This window comes from Mugil cephalus, chromosome 3, assembly GCF_022458985.1.
Source record: "Mugil cephalus isolate CIBA_MC_2020 chromosome 3, CIBA_Mcephalus_1.1, whole genome shotgun sequence".
NCBI classification, from domain to species: Eukaryota; Metazoa; Chordata; class Actinopteri; order Mugiliformes; family Mugilidae; genus Mugil; species Mugil cephalus.
The window spans coordinates 12,550,729-12,564,944 of NC_061772.1; the positions used below are offsets into that span (position 1 = coordinate 12,550,729).

At 43.1% G+C, this 14,216-nt stretch overlaps 1 protein-coding gene across 4 annotated transcripts in view; it reads left to right on the forward strand.

Moving 5' to 3' along the window:
* Positions 1-14,216, forward strand: part of tln2a (talin 2a) — an 84,344-nt gene that overhangs the window by 21,296 nt on the left and 48,832 nt on the right. The window lies entirely within an intron of this gene.

Consider the following 14,216-nt stretch of genomic DNA (forward strand, 5'->3'; position numbering starts at 1 on the left):
ATTAACTGTAAGCATCTGGTGCCCAGCTTCTCTGTAACCGTGCTCCGCTCCACAAATGAGTTTGCAGTTGCTGTGTGTTTTAGTTTTCCAGCGGTTAATGAGCTCGGATGCAGATCTGTCTCATGCCGCTCTTAAGTAAACAGCCAGGACTCGGCGCTATCGGCGCGTTTTTGATCCTGGAGCTGAAATCTGTTAAGGGGCGCGGGTTAAAATGTGGCTCTTGGTTTCGGAGGTAATGACATGTAAATGATCCTCGTCCTGCGCGTTGGCTGCTCACGAATGATCTTCGGCCTCTTGGTTGTAAACCAGCTTTTTAATGCAACGAAAGGAACCGGACGGAAAACAAATCTGCAGTGTTTCAAAAAAAAAAAGCTGTGTCATACAGTTCATATAACATAAAATTGTGCCGCACTTTTAAAGGTTGGCGTGCTCTTTGTTTAACGCGACAATCTCTGACATTTCAGTCCTATTTGATTTAGTGCAAATGCTGTTTAATCCTAGAGGCCACCGAAGGTCGAGGTCAGAACTAACTATTGTCATTGTAATAATTCTGTTCTCTTACGCTCTGAGCAGCAGTGATCTGATTTTATGCTGCGCACCACATAGCAGGGCACCACGAAAGCGGTAGGTTACCTCACTGAGACTTTGGAGGTGTGCAGTCTGTGGCCTACAGATCTTCATCTCGTCTCCAGGCTCATTTACAGTAGCTACCGCGGGACATAGACGCCATAACCTGTGCCTCCGTTGCCATTTTTGTTTCTACTTCCTGCTTACTTCACTTCCCACGATGGTGACTGGCGTCAATTTTGCTGAAGACGAGTTACACAAATGTTTTTGCCTCCAAATCTCCTCAGTCAACCTTTCCTTGTTGTGTTCCATTTGTATTGATCCAAAAGAATCAATTAAGAAAATTGCAGAGATGGAGACGCATCCAGAAATACTAAAGTGGAAATGCCCTACTACCAAGTGCGTGCGTAGTTACATTTCTGGGGAGGTGTATGTCAGCTACGGCGCTAGGGTCTGCGTAGGGTCTGTGCTGTTTGCCAAAGCTTCTGCCTCAATTTGACGTAGCAGTCTAAACAGCTCTCTGTGGCCGCTCCGTCAGGTTTCATTGTTTCCTGAAATATTTTTGAACCAGTCCTCTGTCAAAAAAATGGCAAATATGACTCTAGCCTTGTTATGTAGACATATTTTTGATGAATGATGGCAGTGCACGCTAAACCCACTCTAAAGAATGGATTGCATTCCTTGTGACCACCTCATAATAACAATCAGATCGTGTTTTGGGTGAAATGATTTTAATGTGGATCACATTGGCAGTAACTTTAATCACAAAAAGGGTGCGACTTACCAGACTTTTCCATTCATGAAAGCGTTTTACGAGAGGCGCCATCTACTGTGGAGGAATATAATTCACACCACCAAAAATACATAAACGCTAACAAGAGTGTTTCGGGCTTTCTCACAATCTTTTTTCTCTTAAAAGTCTGTCTCAATCTGTCATGGACATGGACATGTCGGTGTGATCCCAGCCTCCACCAGCTGTTCACTGTCCCGTCTGTTGACAGTCTGAGCTGTTTGCTCACAGTTCATTAGTCTAGCACGGGCTCGGCTTATGAAGCTGCGGCGGGACAGACAACACAAAGTAAATCCTCATACAATATTTGCTCAATACCAGATCAGCTTTTCTCGTCTAACCCTATCAACCAGTCTACCAAACTATATTCATAAAAGAAATTAAGAAATATATAGTTGAGAATCCTGAGGACACATACTCTCTTTTTATTTTTGTGTCAGTAAATGGGCAAAAAAGCTTTTTACAGCCAATAGCTTTCTGCAATTTATCCATTTTGGGAGGAATTGAGTTTTAGACACATTGCTGTTGGACCTCTATTATTACGTTTCTAACTGACTAGCGGACAGCGGTAACCCCAATTTAGTTATTTATTCTCAACAATAATAATGTTCCATTTTTTTTGTTACTTTTTCAATCCCAGTTCTAGCTTCACTGCCTTGGCCAAGAGGGATAAAACATTTAACTGGAACTGGCACATCTTTGTTTCTTTAGCTACGGCTGGTTTAATCACTATGTAACATAGTTTATTACACTTTAAACATCCCAGCCTTTCCACATGGAATTGCCCCGAGTGGATTATTATTGTGCTGTCAGCCACTTTCTTGCCAAGAAGATCGATTAATTGTGCGGGCCCGTAAGTGCAACCAAACAGACTTGATTCAAAGAGCCCGCAGATTCAAATTCATAATAGAGGATAGTGGTCAACGCGACGTAAGTATATTTCTGGTACGTTATCCGAGCATGGCAGCTGGACGCCGTTGCAGGCATTATACGCGATGTCTGTAAACGCAGTGGTCGCGTCTGATGATGACCTGATGACCAGATGTTGTGGAATTACTGAGTCAGAGTGGCATCATTTAGCGGCAGTGCCAGATGTTCCCTAGACAGAGTTCAGTGATGTGCTTAGTAAAGAAAGGGGTGATGTCACACTCGGCAGAGCAGACCTGCTTCATGCCGTTTTCCTCATCATTTAGTTTAGTTGCCCTGTAGCTTAAAGGAACAACCCATGACTCCTGGGTGTGATGGCGCTTTTTTTTAGTGCATCTCCCAGTAAGAACTGATATGTCACCAACATATCAACAGAGGTCAGCCTTAGCGCGTTGACGTCTCCTCGTCATTTGGTTTGTGAACTGCCAGTTTATGTTTTTGGGAAACTTGGTCTCGGTGGCTTACTGGCTCCTGACCACATCTTGCCCGGACTCTTTCACGCTGCCGCTGCATTCCTTCCACTGCGAGACATTTTACGGGTAAGCAGCGGTCATACTCCCCTAGTGGGGGGTAACTGAGGCCATCGCCACAGCAGCTGACTGGCACCATAACAGTGAATCACCTGTTTTTTCCAGGCAGTGTGGCCGTGTTATTGGGTAGGGTTGTGTAATCTCATCTTGTGTCTCTGCCAAATAGAACAGACATCGTTGTCCAGAAACCCGTCGGCCCTCTTGGCATTCGTATCTGCTATCATGTGCCTTCCCCTTGTTACGTTGCTGGTTAATTTGTGATGGTATCCAGTAAAGACGCTGACATACCTGTATATTTGTGTAATAATGATCAGACTACACCCGTTCCCATTTGAGCCACTTCATCATCTTTCATTATGCCTCATTATGCATCAGTGCCGGTACTTTAGTCGTAGTCAGAGCGCTGCCACACCAGTGACATAATTACTAAGATTATCCACAAATTTGACTCACCCATACAGCATTTATATCGGCGATCTCGTTTCGCTACACAAAGCCGCAGATTCATTATTGAGGAAAGAGATCTCGGCGGCCAGAATTATCCACGCGCCTTAGCTAAATCAGGCAGTCCCACAAGAAACACGACCCAGTAACTTTTAAAAGAATACCAAATCACAGAGAGTGTATATCTTTATGTGTCAGGAGTATATAGAACAGAAAATGTCGTAAGACTTGATTAGAGATAAGCGTATAGAGACTTTAAACATCTTGCTTGTTTGTGATTCACAATTAAAGAAATAAAGGAATTTGTCAGTATCAGATGACTATGATGTCACCATGTCTGAGAAAAGTATCTGATCCTCCAGCAAATGAGAAAGAAACACAAATTCAAGAAAGCATTGATGCCTGATGAGACACTTCCCCCAAAAAGGAGAGACAACACAACACATGCATTAAACGTAGGAGCATAGGAGTATAGGAACCAAATATACTTACTGGCATGCTTAAATAATCTTCGCCTTCCTAAGATTTCACATCAACGTCGGACCAGGTGTAATGTTCCCATTAAAATACTCGTTACCAGTTCTGTGCTTGGAACTTCATACTTCTAAGAGGAACATTGTGTTGCTTCTTACCACAAAACCTGCATTGTCTTCTAATCAAAAGTAAAACATAAAAGGGTAAAATGTCACAGGACTGTAGAGTAGGAAGTATTTTCCTCTGACACGTTAGGAAGTACAGCAACATGAAAATGGAAATCTGTAAGTACCCGTGCAGACGGATGGGATGAATTATAGGCCAGGCTGCCATTTCGCTTCAGTCATGTCTCCCTCAACAACCGACTTTTCACAACATCTCTAAGTGGAGCCCGTTTTGAGACAAATTGTAGCTCTGTCAGAGTCGGGGAAGGCAGAAGGAACCGGGGATGTGCGAGTTCACGTTCATTCAGAGAGACGCATTCACTTCACAACATACAGCACCGCAAAGGACTGACAAAAATGTGGGGTGAGTAACATTTGATCTAACTCTCAGGGTGGTCTGTGTCTGGTTTGATGACTCTCGCGTTTCTGTGTCACTGATGAATGCTGCTCGGCTTTGCTGTGAAGTGTTAAGAGAGCTCGGTGGAACTGGAAGAAGGGGGTGCTGAGAGAAGGAGCTTTGTAGACAAATGACTGGTCCCTTTATTTACACCGGCCTGTATGTGGCCTGCATGTCGGCATAATTCTCGGTTGACAATTGTTTTAGTCGGTGTTCGTAATTAATCTGTTTTGCGTTGCTGTTGGTACACATTTCATCTCCAGTCCAGAAACTCGAACGCAGCTTTGGCTTGATGCGGCTCTTGCATTCGTGTCTTTTAAAAGGTGGCCCCCACTTGGCTCTGTGTGCTCGCTGGTGTTTGACAAGAAACGGTTTGGTGGATGATTAAGCTCCTGGAGCTGATTGCAGGTTTGCACTCGGGGGAAAGTATATTTTTCTTCTTCTTTTTCTTCCTCTCTCTCTATCTGTGTGTATTCCTGCTGCTACAAACAGAACAGCTTGCCGTCGCAGTGTCACTGTAAAGACAAGATGTTTTTAAACTCCACATCATGGCCAGAGGCAACAAGTAACAACCAGAAAAATGGACCGAGGTGACGATGTTGACAGCTCTGTGTTGGGAAAAATTTCTCTGATAGAAATGAACAGGTATTGTGTTTTCAGCTTCATTTCTCTGTGCTACCAGAGTAGCTTTGATACTTGGGTATGAATGACATTCTTGCTTGTCAAAGTGAGTTGGTAAGTTGACGAGCAACAGTATCAGTACATATATCTAGTGACGTCTCGATAGTTTTTTTGCTTGTTTTTTTTTTTTTTTTTTTGACTCGGGTCTGACACAGATCTTTTAATATTTAGTATCAGCCGTTCCCAGTCCAGATCAGATCAAATAAACAAAATTCCCTCCACTGGAGACTCATAAAGACTTTTTGTTATCTTTCTAGGCGCGTGTATTAAGTCCAATAAATAGTGCTGTCAAAGTTAATGTAGTGTCAAGAGGGTAACTCTTACCTCGGCTCCAGAAGCTCAAACAGATGGTGAAATGTCGTCTCGGGGGAACTTTTGTGTTGCAGTTCTTGATTTTAGTGTACTCCGTGTATTCTGTTTTGTTCTTTTTGGGGAGGGTGTATCCAGATGGTGGTACTACTTTGTAATTTTGACGCCACAGGGACATAGTTTTGGTTTATGGCACATTTAACTTAAATTACTGCATCTCGGTCCTGAATTGGTCCCGATACCGATCTCCTAATACCACGTCCCTATAGGTTCATCCATCTATTGATCATCATCTATTGATTCATTCATCTGTGATTGCAAAGAACTGAGAAATAATTTGATAGATTTCTAGTAATTCATAGTGACCCCAAGAAAGGCAATTGAAGCATTTGCCCCATTTGAGACTACGCTCCCTGGTGGATTTCATTCACTGAATACAGCCTTGGCTGTTCTGAAGAACATCTATGATAAACACTGACCGTTTTACAGTTTAAGTAACACAGATTTGGTGTTTTCTCATTTCCATACCTTATAAAACAGATCGGATATTAGTCAGGTCACACCACAGTGCCTGTAACCACGGCAACCTGTATCTGAACACATCTTCCTCGTTATAGGCTGGGTCCACGTTCTAAATATTCTAAATGGGAAAACAAAGTCTTTGTATTTAAGGGACACTGCAATGTTGGAGGGAGTAAGTGAGTGTTGTAATAAAAGGCTAACTCATAAATGTGTTGTCTTACACGGCCGTGCTTGCTCTCAAGCACCCATCAAAGTTGATAGCTTTGTGACAAATTGTGCCAAAAGCTGGAGGGGACCGTGGTTTGTGGCAGCAGGTTATATTTCAAATAGATTCTCTCCTTCTGGTTAAGACGCTGAATCGGTCCAGGTTCACTCCTCTCATGATTTTCATTCTTGGACACATTCGTCTGAGCTTGAGCAGTTTTTCCATTATTTTCAAACAACAAACAAACAAACTAGGCAATAACAGTATGTTATCACGCTGACTGTGCCTCTTCACTATATTATTCCGGATGAGGGGGGCGTGTTGGGTGTTTGGGACTGTTTGGCCATCCATCCACTGTGTGAAACCCGACACCTGCACTGGAGACTGAAGCTGCCGCTGCTGCTGCTGACGGAGACTCATCACCTGCCTGTCCCTATTTGCCAAGCTCATTCTCTCTTTCTCTCATACAAATGTGCGCATGCAAACGCACGCAAGGAGGCAGAGCACCCGTGGTTTCCATCCCCTGACCTCTGCCGGGTGGATAATTATGCGCACAGTCTTCAGAGAGGCGGATATGGGCTTTGTGTGTCTTTGTGCACATGAGCCTGCAATTAAACTCTGGGCGTTATTGTTTTGTTAACTATTGTCTAGTTATCCCTCTGGCATTTCAGTGACACCGTAAATCCAACAACATTTACATTGAGATCAGGCACATGACATTTTTTTATTCTACAGGGTCCATTCTGTCCCTTGCCATTAAATTAATGATTAAAATGTGATTTGTGGAATCAACTCTAAAGCTCTGCTTCTCCTTCTGCTAACATACCATTATCAGCATTTTCTCTGGCTAAATAAGTCTAAAGCAGTGGGTTTTAGTATGTTCTCTCTGATGCCAACAGAGGAAAACAACCTTGCGGAACCCAGGTGTAAATATTCATTGACGAGTTCACCTTGAAACCGGATGCATGTGTGCCTGTGATCCGCACGGATCCCTCTGTGTGGCAAACCCTCTTTGAAACATTTGAAAGGCCTATGACAGCCAGTCTGGCTGCCTTCATGTAGGGTGAAATAAAAACAGAGGAAAAAACAAAAACTAAATGGCAGAGTCGGTTACATGCAGGCAACACAGAAATGATGCCAATGGAAAGTCAATAAGGATCCTAAGGACACTTGTTGACCGTTCCCTGCTCAGCACAATTAGGGGACATTTCATGTCAGATTTCACAGTGTATTCGTTTAGGTAGATACGACTTTTCCTTTTTCTGACCATGACTTTTATGAACCTGTAGAAAGATAAAGGGTCCACCATAGCATGTTGGGGTGGTGGTCCCAGTCAAAAGGCCTTTCACCCAGGAGGCTAAAGTTTTAATCCGGTGTTGAGAACCGTTAAATGTTAAACCGTTAAATGTTTACACTTACCTTTTTCATTTTCACTCACCGTCTTTGTTGGGATTAGGAAAAGGCCGTAGCTGAAACACGCCCTTTCATAAACGCGGTGCAAACATGAATGTCAATGCCAATTCAGATCTATCACTTTCACAGTCTACGTGCCTCAATGAAAGGACTTGAACCGCTTAAATTACTTTTCTTGACTATTTCACGAACTCCCATAGAGCCAGGTTAACAGAGCCCAGAGCCACATGCTGAGCAGAATACGGAGCTGAGTGTCAGTGCTTGACTCAAACACACTTAACAGTATTTACTCAGTTCCCCGCGCTGTATTTTCCTCTAACTCCAGAGTCACAAGGGCACTCTTTCGACCTCTTTTTTCCGATGCCGCCGCATTCAGCCCTGCTGGTTGATGGTGACCTCATTCTGAACTGTGTGCCGGTCCGTGTCTGGGTCTGTGTGATTCAGAACAATTTAATTTCTGCCTGATGAATGGCCAGAGAGAGCCTCGAATGTCTTGTTTACACTGCGTTTGTGTGGACATGACAACAGTCAGTTGAGATACATATAAATGGGTTTTAAGGAAATGCTTTTCCAGATATGAATCTAATTGGGAAACAGTTTGACACTGATTCATCACGGAGTTATAAAATCCCATGTATATGTGCCTGTGCAGTTGAGAAAATATGACAATGAAAATATATAACCCTAGTAGGGAAATGGAAGAGGCCAGCAAGCTGTCAGATGTGAAAAGGGCGCAGAGAACAAAGAATGCTCTGAATTTAAAGTGTTTGGCGTCTTTTTCTCTAAGGCTTTTCCCAAATACATCAAAATGCGAACAAAAACAACAAGGAACTGATTCATCGGTGTGCTTCTCTAACGTTTCTTGGTTACCTCCAGTAGTAGCAATGTTAAGCTACTGCTGCCTTATTGTAAGCTTGATTGACAATACAGATTTTAAGCCTCGAAAATAAAAAAAAAAAAAGATTCTTTTAAATTTTTTATTGTAACATAACACAACTGTTTAAATGCGTAACAATGAACAGCATTCAAATACCACACAATATATTTCTTTCTTCGAGGATATAGGAGTATGTTAGTCCTTCACCAGGGGCTTCAGAACTATTACTTTTTGTTTGTTTGGGTGTTGGTTTGTCACAGGCCTTGGTAACAGACAGGTCTGATTGAAACGTTTCATCCCTGCGTCTGTGTCGCGACGTATCACAGCATTGGAAATGGGGTTTCTCCGCAGTCCCATTGATTGAGAAAAATGAACAAATGAGTTTTCAGCAGCCCTCGTCCTCGCTGCATCTCCCGGGGGCCATTTGTAGAGTGACTGCCACTGTCATATGATAAGGTTCGATTATGCTGTGCGTGTTGCTGTTTTAGTTGGCGGGATCGTGCTGTGTTGCTTTAGGTGAGGAATGAAAAAGCCTTTTAATTGGAAACTTGTTATATAATTGTGCGTCTGTCTGGAAACATTTGGAAAGCGCTAAATTAAACACCCGGTGTTATGAGGGGAAACTGCATGGATGTACCTGCATTATTGTATTAGGTGTCAGATCTGGGTTACCACCATGCTCAGGCCAAACACTGAACAGGGACCCCTACTCTTTGATTGGCCTGTTTGACTTGTGGGCTGTTCTATTATTGGATTAGAGGCCATGTTACTGTAATAGGGCCCGAGCATTCCCAGCAGGCACTGCTCTGCCTCATCGATCTATTGAACAATAGCTACATGTTCCAGCGCTCAGTGTCATTTTCCTTTTTATCTCATGACGCCCTTTGTCTGACTCTTAGGCTGACAGTTTTCTCTAAATGAAATCGAACTGTGCGTGTGCACAGTGACAAAATGTGACCTGCTTCCCTCCAACTGTTTGGAGTTCTCTGTGAAATGGCGAATGCCACATTGCTAAACACAAATCGTACCGATAGCTCACGATCTTTGCCGTCCGTCAATATTTGTTCTCTTGAAGACTTATTTGCATAGCTTTCAAGAATGAATCGTGTATTGCCAATATGCTGTGCTTTATTTGGATAGGTATTAAGCTCAATCTTACGTGCTTGTTGTAGTTACAAATGGAAACTACTGCCACCTACGGGTTCATGCAGTTACAGCACGCACGCTAACTGGCTGCTCCCTGTAATCTCTGCGATGTGTTCAAGTGCAACGTCTGCACAGTCTGCAGCCGTCTCTGTTCGTTCTTTGATGCCATCGTGGTGAGTCTCAGCCTTTACTGTGCAAGATGTGCAGTGACGCATATTTTCCTGTTTTATACTATAGGATAATCCCCCGTGCCCCGAGGTGGGCTCATTCTTCAGTATATACCCTCGGCAGTGTCATCTATGAATGCGTATCATATTTATTTCCTGTGAGGTACAATTTGCCTGAAGTCAGCTACCAGTATCATTACATTACAGTTCTTACAGTAAGTACACAGCTTGACTAATTTAAATTGGTTCCACATTGCGTCGCTTTCAAGTTTAACCCAAATGTCATGGAGGTGGTTGAGAGGGAACCAACGTTGAGTCACTCATTTCAGGGTCCTTCCCTCCGTAGCTGAAGGGTACAGCGTCAGGTTTCCTGGGGGAGCCTCACTGATACAATGTCTCTGGCAGCAGGTCGATGACATCTTCAAATATGATACCAAGCCTAAGACATGCCGTCAGGGCAGCTGGGCTGCTTGCACTTGTTGGTAGCAATGTGTTTTTTGTCTTTACTGCATTGGATTTCTTTTGCTTGTCCGTCCTACATGTGTTGTACTGCAGGTTCAGTTTTAGATGTCATATAGGCCACCATGCAGAAAAACACAAAGTTCTTCCCAAAAGGACAGACATGTTAAAAAGAAGTACAAAATACTTGAAAACCAGCCCTTCTTCAGAACTTCCCATGGCTCTCAACATTTTTGTGGCGGAAAGTTGGTCTGGGGTCACTCTGTTGGGAACCGGTTATGTTCTGTTAAAGCGACAATGAAATCCTTATGGGCGGCTGACAGTGACGTAGCCTGAGTGCCATTGCCACTTACTTTACCTTTTTTCTCTGCATCAGTTGCAACATGCCCCATGCTGAATTCCAAATGACGTGTTACCGCGCACATTCTGACCCACAACCTTCATAAAGTTCCTTTTTTTTCTTCCAAAAAACAAGGTGGTTTGACAGGGACCATATTGACATATACCAGGCATGATGTGTCTTCTATCATTTTCACCAAATTAGTTTAGAGTGGTACCATTAACCTTTACTAATTAGCCCTACAAAGTGTAGCCTGCTAATGGAGAGCTCATTAGAGTTGACAGACATTTCCATCTCTGAAGCAGCTCTGCTAACAAGGCTACGCAAACTTAACCAAAATCCAACATTTTTATTTATTTTAAATCGGCATGCTGTTAGCTGTGTAGTTACGGAGGTGACCCACTCATCGTCATGTGACTTAAGCCACAGAATATCTGTTTCTGTCCATGTTATATGAAGGCTAGTCACCATCTGTTCTGATATGTTCCTAAAAATCCCCATCTATTATTTAACAAAAGGCCAGTCGAGTGTGATTAACGTGGCCCTGGGTGAGTGTGTGCTGTCTGTCGTTGGTGTAAAATACATGGAATTGGTTGCCAACTGTAGAGTACTGTTAAATATTCTTTGTTATGTGAGCCTGCAGTGGATCAAAGGAGTGTAGGTGTAGCTGGTGCGGTTGAGTTTAAAGTAAGGAGGGGGATGGAAGTTGTTCTTGCCGTGTGGGAGTGTACAGTGTATTAATGATTATGCAGTTATCCTTCTCTGTTTTTTTTTCTCCACGGACTGGTGGCTCATTATGTGTATGGCTCCTCTTCCTCTGCTCTTGGGGTTGTCTTTGCTTTAAATCTTCGAGTAATTATCAGCAAAAGCTTCATGATGTCGCGTCAGTTTGAGCTGCTCTCGTTTGGCCGAAATTGACACCGGGGGTCGAGGAGCAAAGCATAAAGGCGTGAAACGGACAGATAGAGCTGCAGACTGACGGCACCACGGTGCAGCAGGTGGATGAGACGTACAGTCACATGAAGAAGGTAAATAAAGCGCGCAGGAGGCGAACAGACAGGCTTGCATCCAGATGGATTCACCAGCATGGAGACGGATGATGACAAGAGTGAAATAGCAGACTGCTGTAGTCATCACTGAAAATGCACCTCTCCTTCATCTCTTCAAGTGGAACTCGGGCTGAAAGTGGTTTATGGTGCCTGCTTTATTACTTCCTTGCAGTGCACAATTTGGAATTCTGTCTAAATTCTGCATCCGGACCTGTAATTTTATAAACTCATTAATTTTGACTGAACTCAAAAGGTTTTTTGCCCCATGAAATGCCACAAATCCAGGACTGGTCAATGATGCAGAAGTTTCATATATTGAGTTACCGGATGAAAGGCATTTGTATGACTAACAGTATGCCATTCAAACTGAATTCCTGTTCATTTGGTCCAAATTAAAATATCTCAAAGCCCTTTGGATGGAAAAGATTATACTTCCTGCACAGCAACTATTAATGCCGTAAAACCTGATGATTTTGTGGAAAAATAATCATCACCAGAAGACCAAAAAGGCATTGGATTACTGTGTTTAAAGCTAATTAGCATGCTAACCAATACTCAGGGGTAAACATAGCTCTTCGTAAATAATTGCTGCACTCTATACACACAATATATGAGAGACCCATTTCTCTAAAAGAAGAGAGTCGTCTGTTACGTTGCATTAGATTTGGTAGCGGCCTGATAATTTGGCCCCATTCTTGTGTATTGGGAGGGGCCTTCACAGTCACATTTGATCTCAGCAAATCCTTTCTCATCGGCGGGAAGGGGAAATGTATGATAGGGTGCCTTGCTGGTAATCCGGCTTGGATGGAGACCCTGCTTTGTCTTGATGTGGGATGAAGGAGAGATTTACCTTCATGTTTTTTTTTTTTTTTTATTATTATTATTTTAGCGTCTTGCTCGCAATCAAGCTCCCAATTTGCTTTGCTGTGCATGATTTGTGTTTAATCGGGTGCAAAGCTTGATGTTTAATACTCCGAAGATGTTTTTCCGGCCGCGTTTGTTTATGAGTCAAGTCGGTCCTTATTGTGAATGTGTTGTTGTTTGTGTGCAGGGAAATAAATTAGAATCCACAGAGGGTTCACATCATGCAAGAGGTTTAAGGATGGATACATAAACCACCATGTGCCACGTAACCACTTTTCATGTTACGGCTGAAGCTAAAAGTGGGACAGTTAAAAAATATATATATACTACACAATTAACATTTGACTTTCGTCCTCAAATATTTAGTGACATTTCTTTGCAATCACTGTGCTCGCACTTTATTAAGTTTACCTAGTGGGATGGACTTCATGTAATACCAATTTGGCTCCTCGGTTGTGTTATGAAACTACTCTGGAGGCCTTGAAATACCATAAGGTGTAATGCCCAAATACAATTTCAATTTAGTTTCATTATTATTATTTATAAGGTGATTTCCATGCATCGCCAAGTAATTCCTACATGCGCGGGAGATGTTGCTGAACAGCCCGAAGGTCTGCGTTGATGTTCATCTCGTTCAGCAGCGTCTGAATGGGTGTCGAAGCCATTATGGGCGGAGCGAATCAATTGATACGTTCAATAAAACGATTCCATGGGTGTGATGGAGCAACATGGAGTATATGGACAAAAAGGGCTCACTGTGATTTCAGTGTTTGCGCAGTTTTTTTTCATAACAGGTAAAGGAAAGGGGTTAAATGTCCAGCAACAGCAACTCTGAATGAGCTGCAGCAGAAGCTTTGTAGACTGACACATGACACAGAATTTGTAGTATTTTGAAAATGCATCTGTGTGCCTGGAAATCACCTCAAGACCTGACGCAGTCTCCACAAAGTCACTTTTAATATTTTCAGACGCTGATTTAGCCACGGGAGCTGGTTTTTCTATAAAAGCTGTTCCGTTGGACGGTGAGGGATCACCGGAATGACAGTCCTGTAAAACTGCGTTGCGCTCCGATAGAGTGAGCGAAAGCCAGCTGTCGGAAAAGCGTTTGACTTTGGCCAATGCAATAAATGAGATGTCTAACTTAAAATGCTTGTTTTATCCGTTAATATTTCACAGTTTTAAAAAAGTGCTAAACCGAGACAAAATCACACAACTTTCAACGTGTCATATCTCAAACAATGTTGACTTAGACTTGGATAGACTTCAATGATCCACAAGGGACTTGGTCACTTGGTAACAGTAGCTCGGTTGCGCATAAAAGAAACACCCTTAGAAAACACAAGTGAAAAGACAGATAAAACTGAAAAATAGTGTAAGCAAAAAATGGCCCAAAAATATTTGGCAAAACGGTGTCCAGGGTGATCCAGTTGTTTTGGACTGTTGCATGGCAACAGTGGCGTGGATCCCGTCTCACGCTGTTGCCTTGTCCTCTGAGGGAAGGACGTAGACTCCAACGCTCAGGAGCGTGTCGCCACCCGCGGGCACGGAGCTTTATCATTACCAAGAGCTGGTTTCTTCTTATTCAGGTACGCTGTCAGCATGCAGAGAAAAACACCTTCACTTGTACGCGAACAAATCTCACATGGGAACTAGATTCCGAACGTCTCAGTCAGGGTCAGCAGTCGGTGGGGCGGAGGAGAGGCTGCCTGCTTCAGCCATGGCCTGTACTGACCTCTGACCTCTGATCTCTGACTCCCTTCTCTGCCACAGAGCAGCTCTGTGTTCCCATTGGTCCCAGACAGGATGTAGCACTCTTCTCATTTTGTCATCCTCCATTTAGCTGTAAGTCACAGTGGTGTTACAAAATGTAGCAGCTTCTTTCTGGTTATTT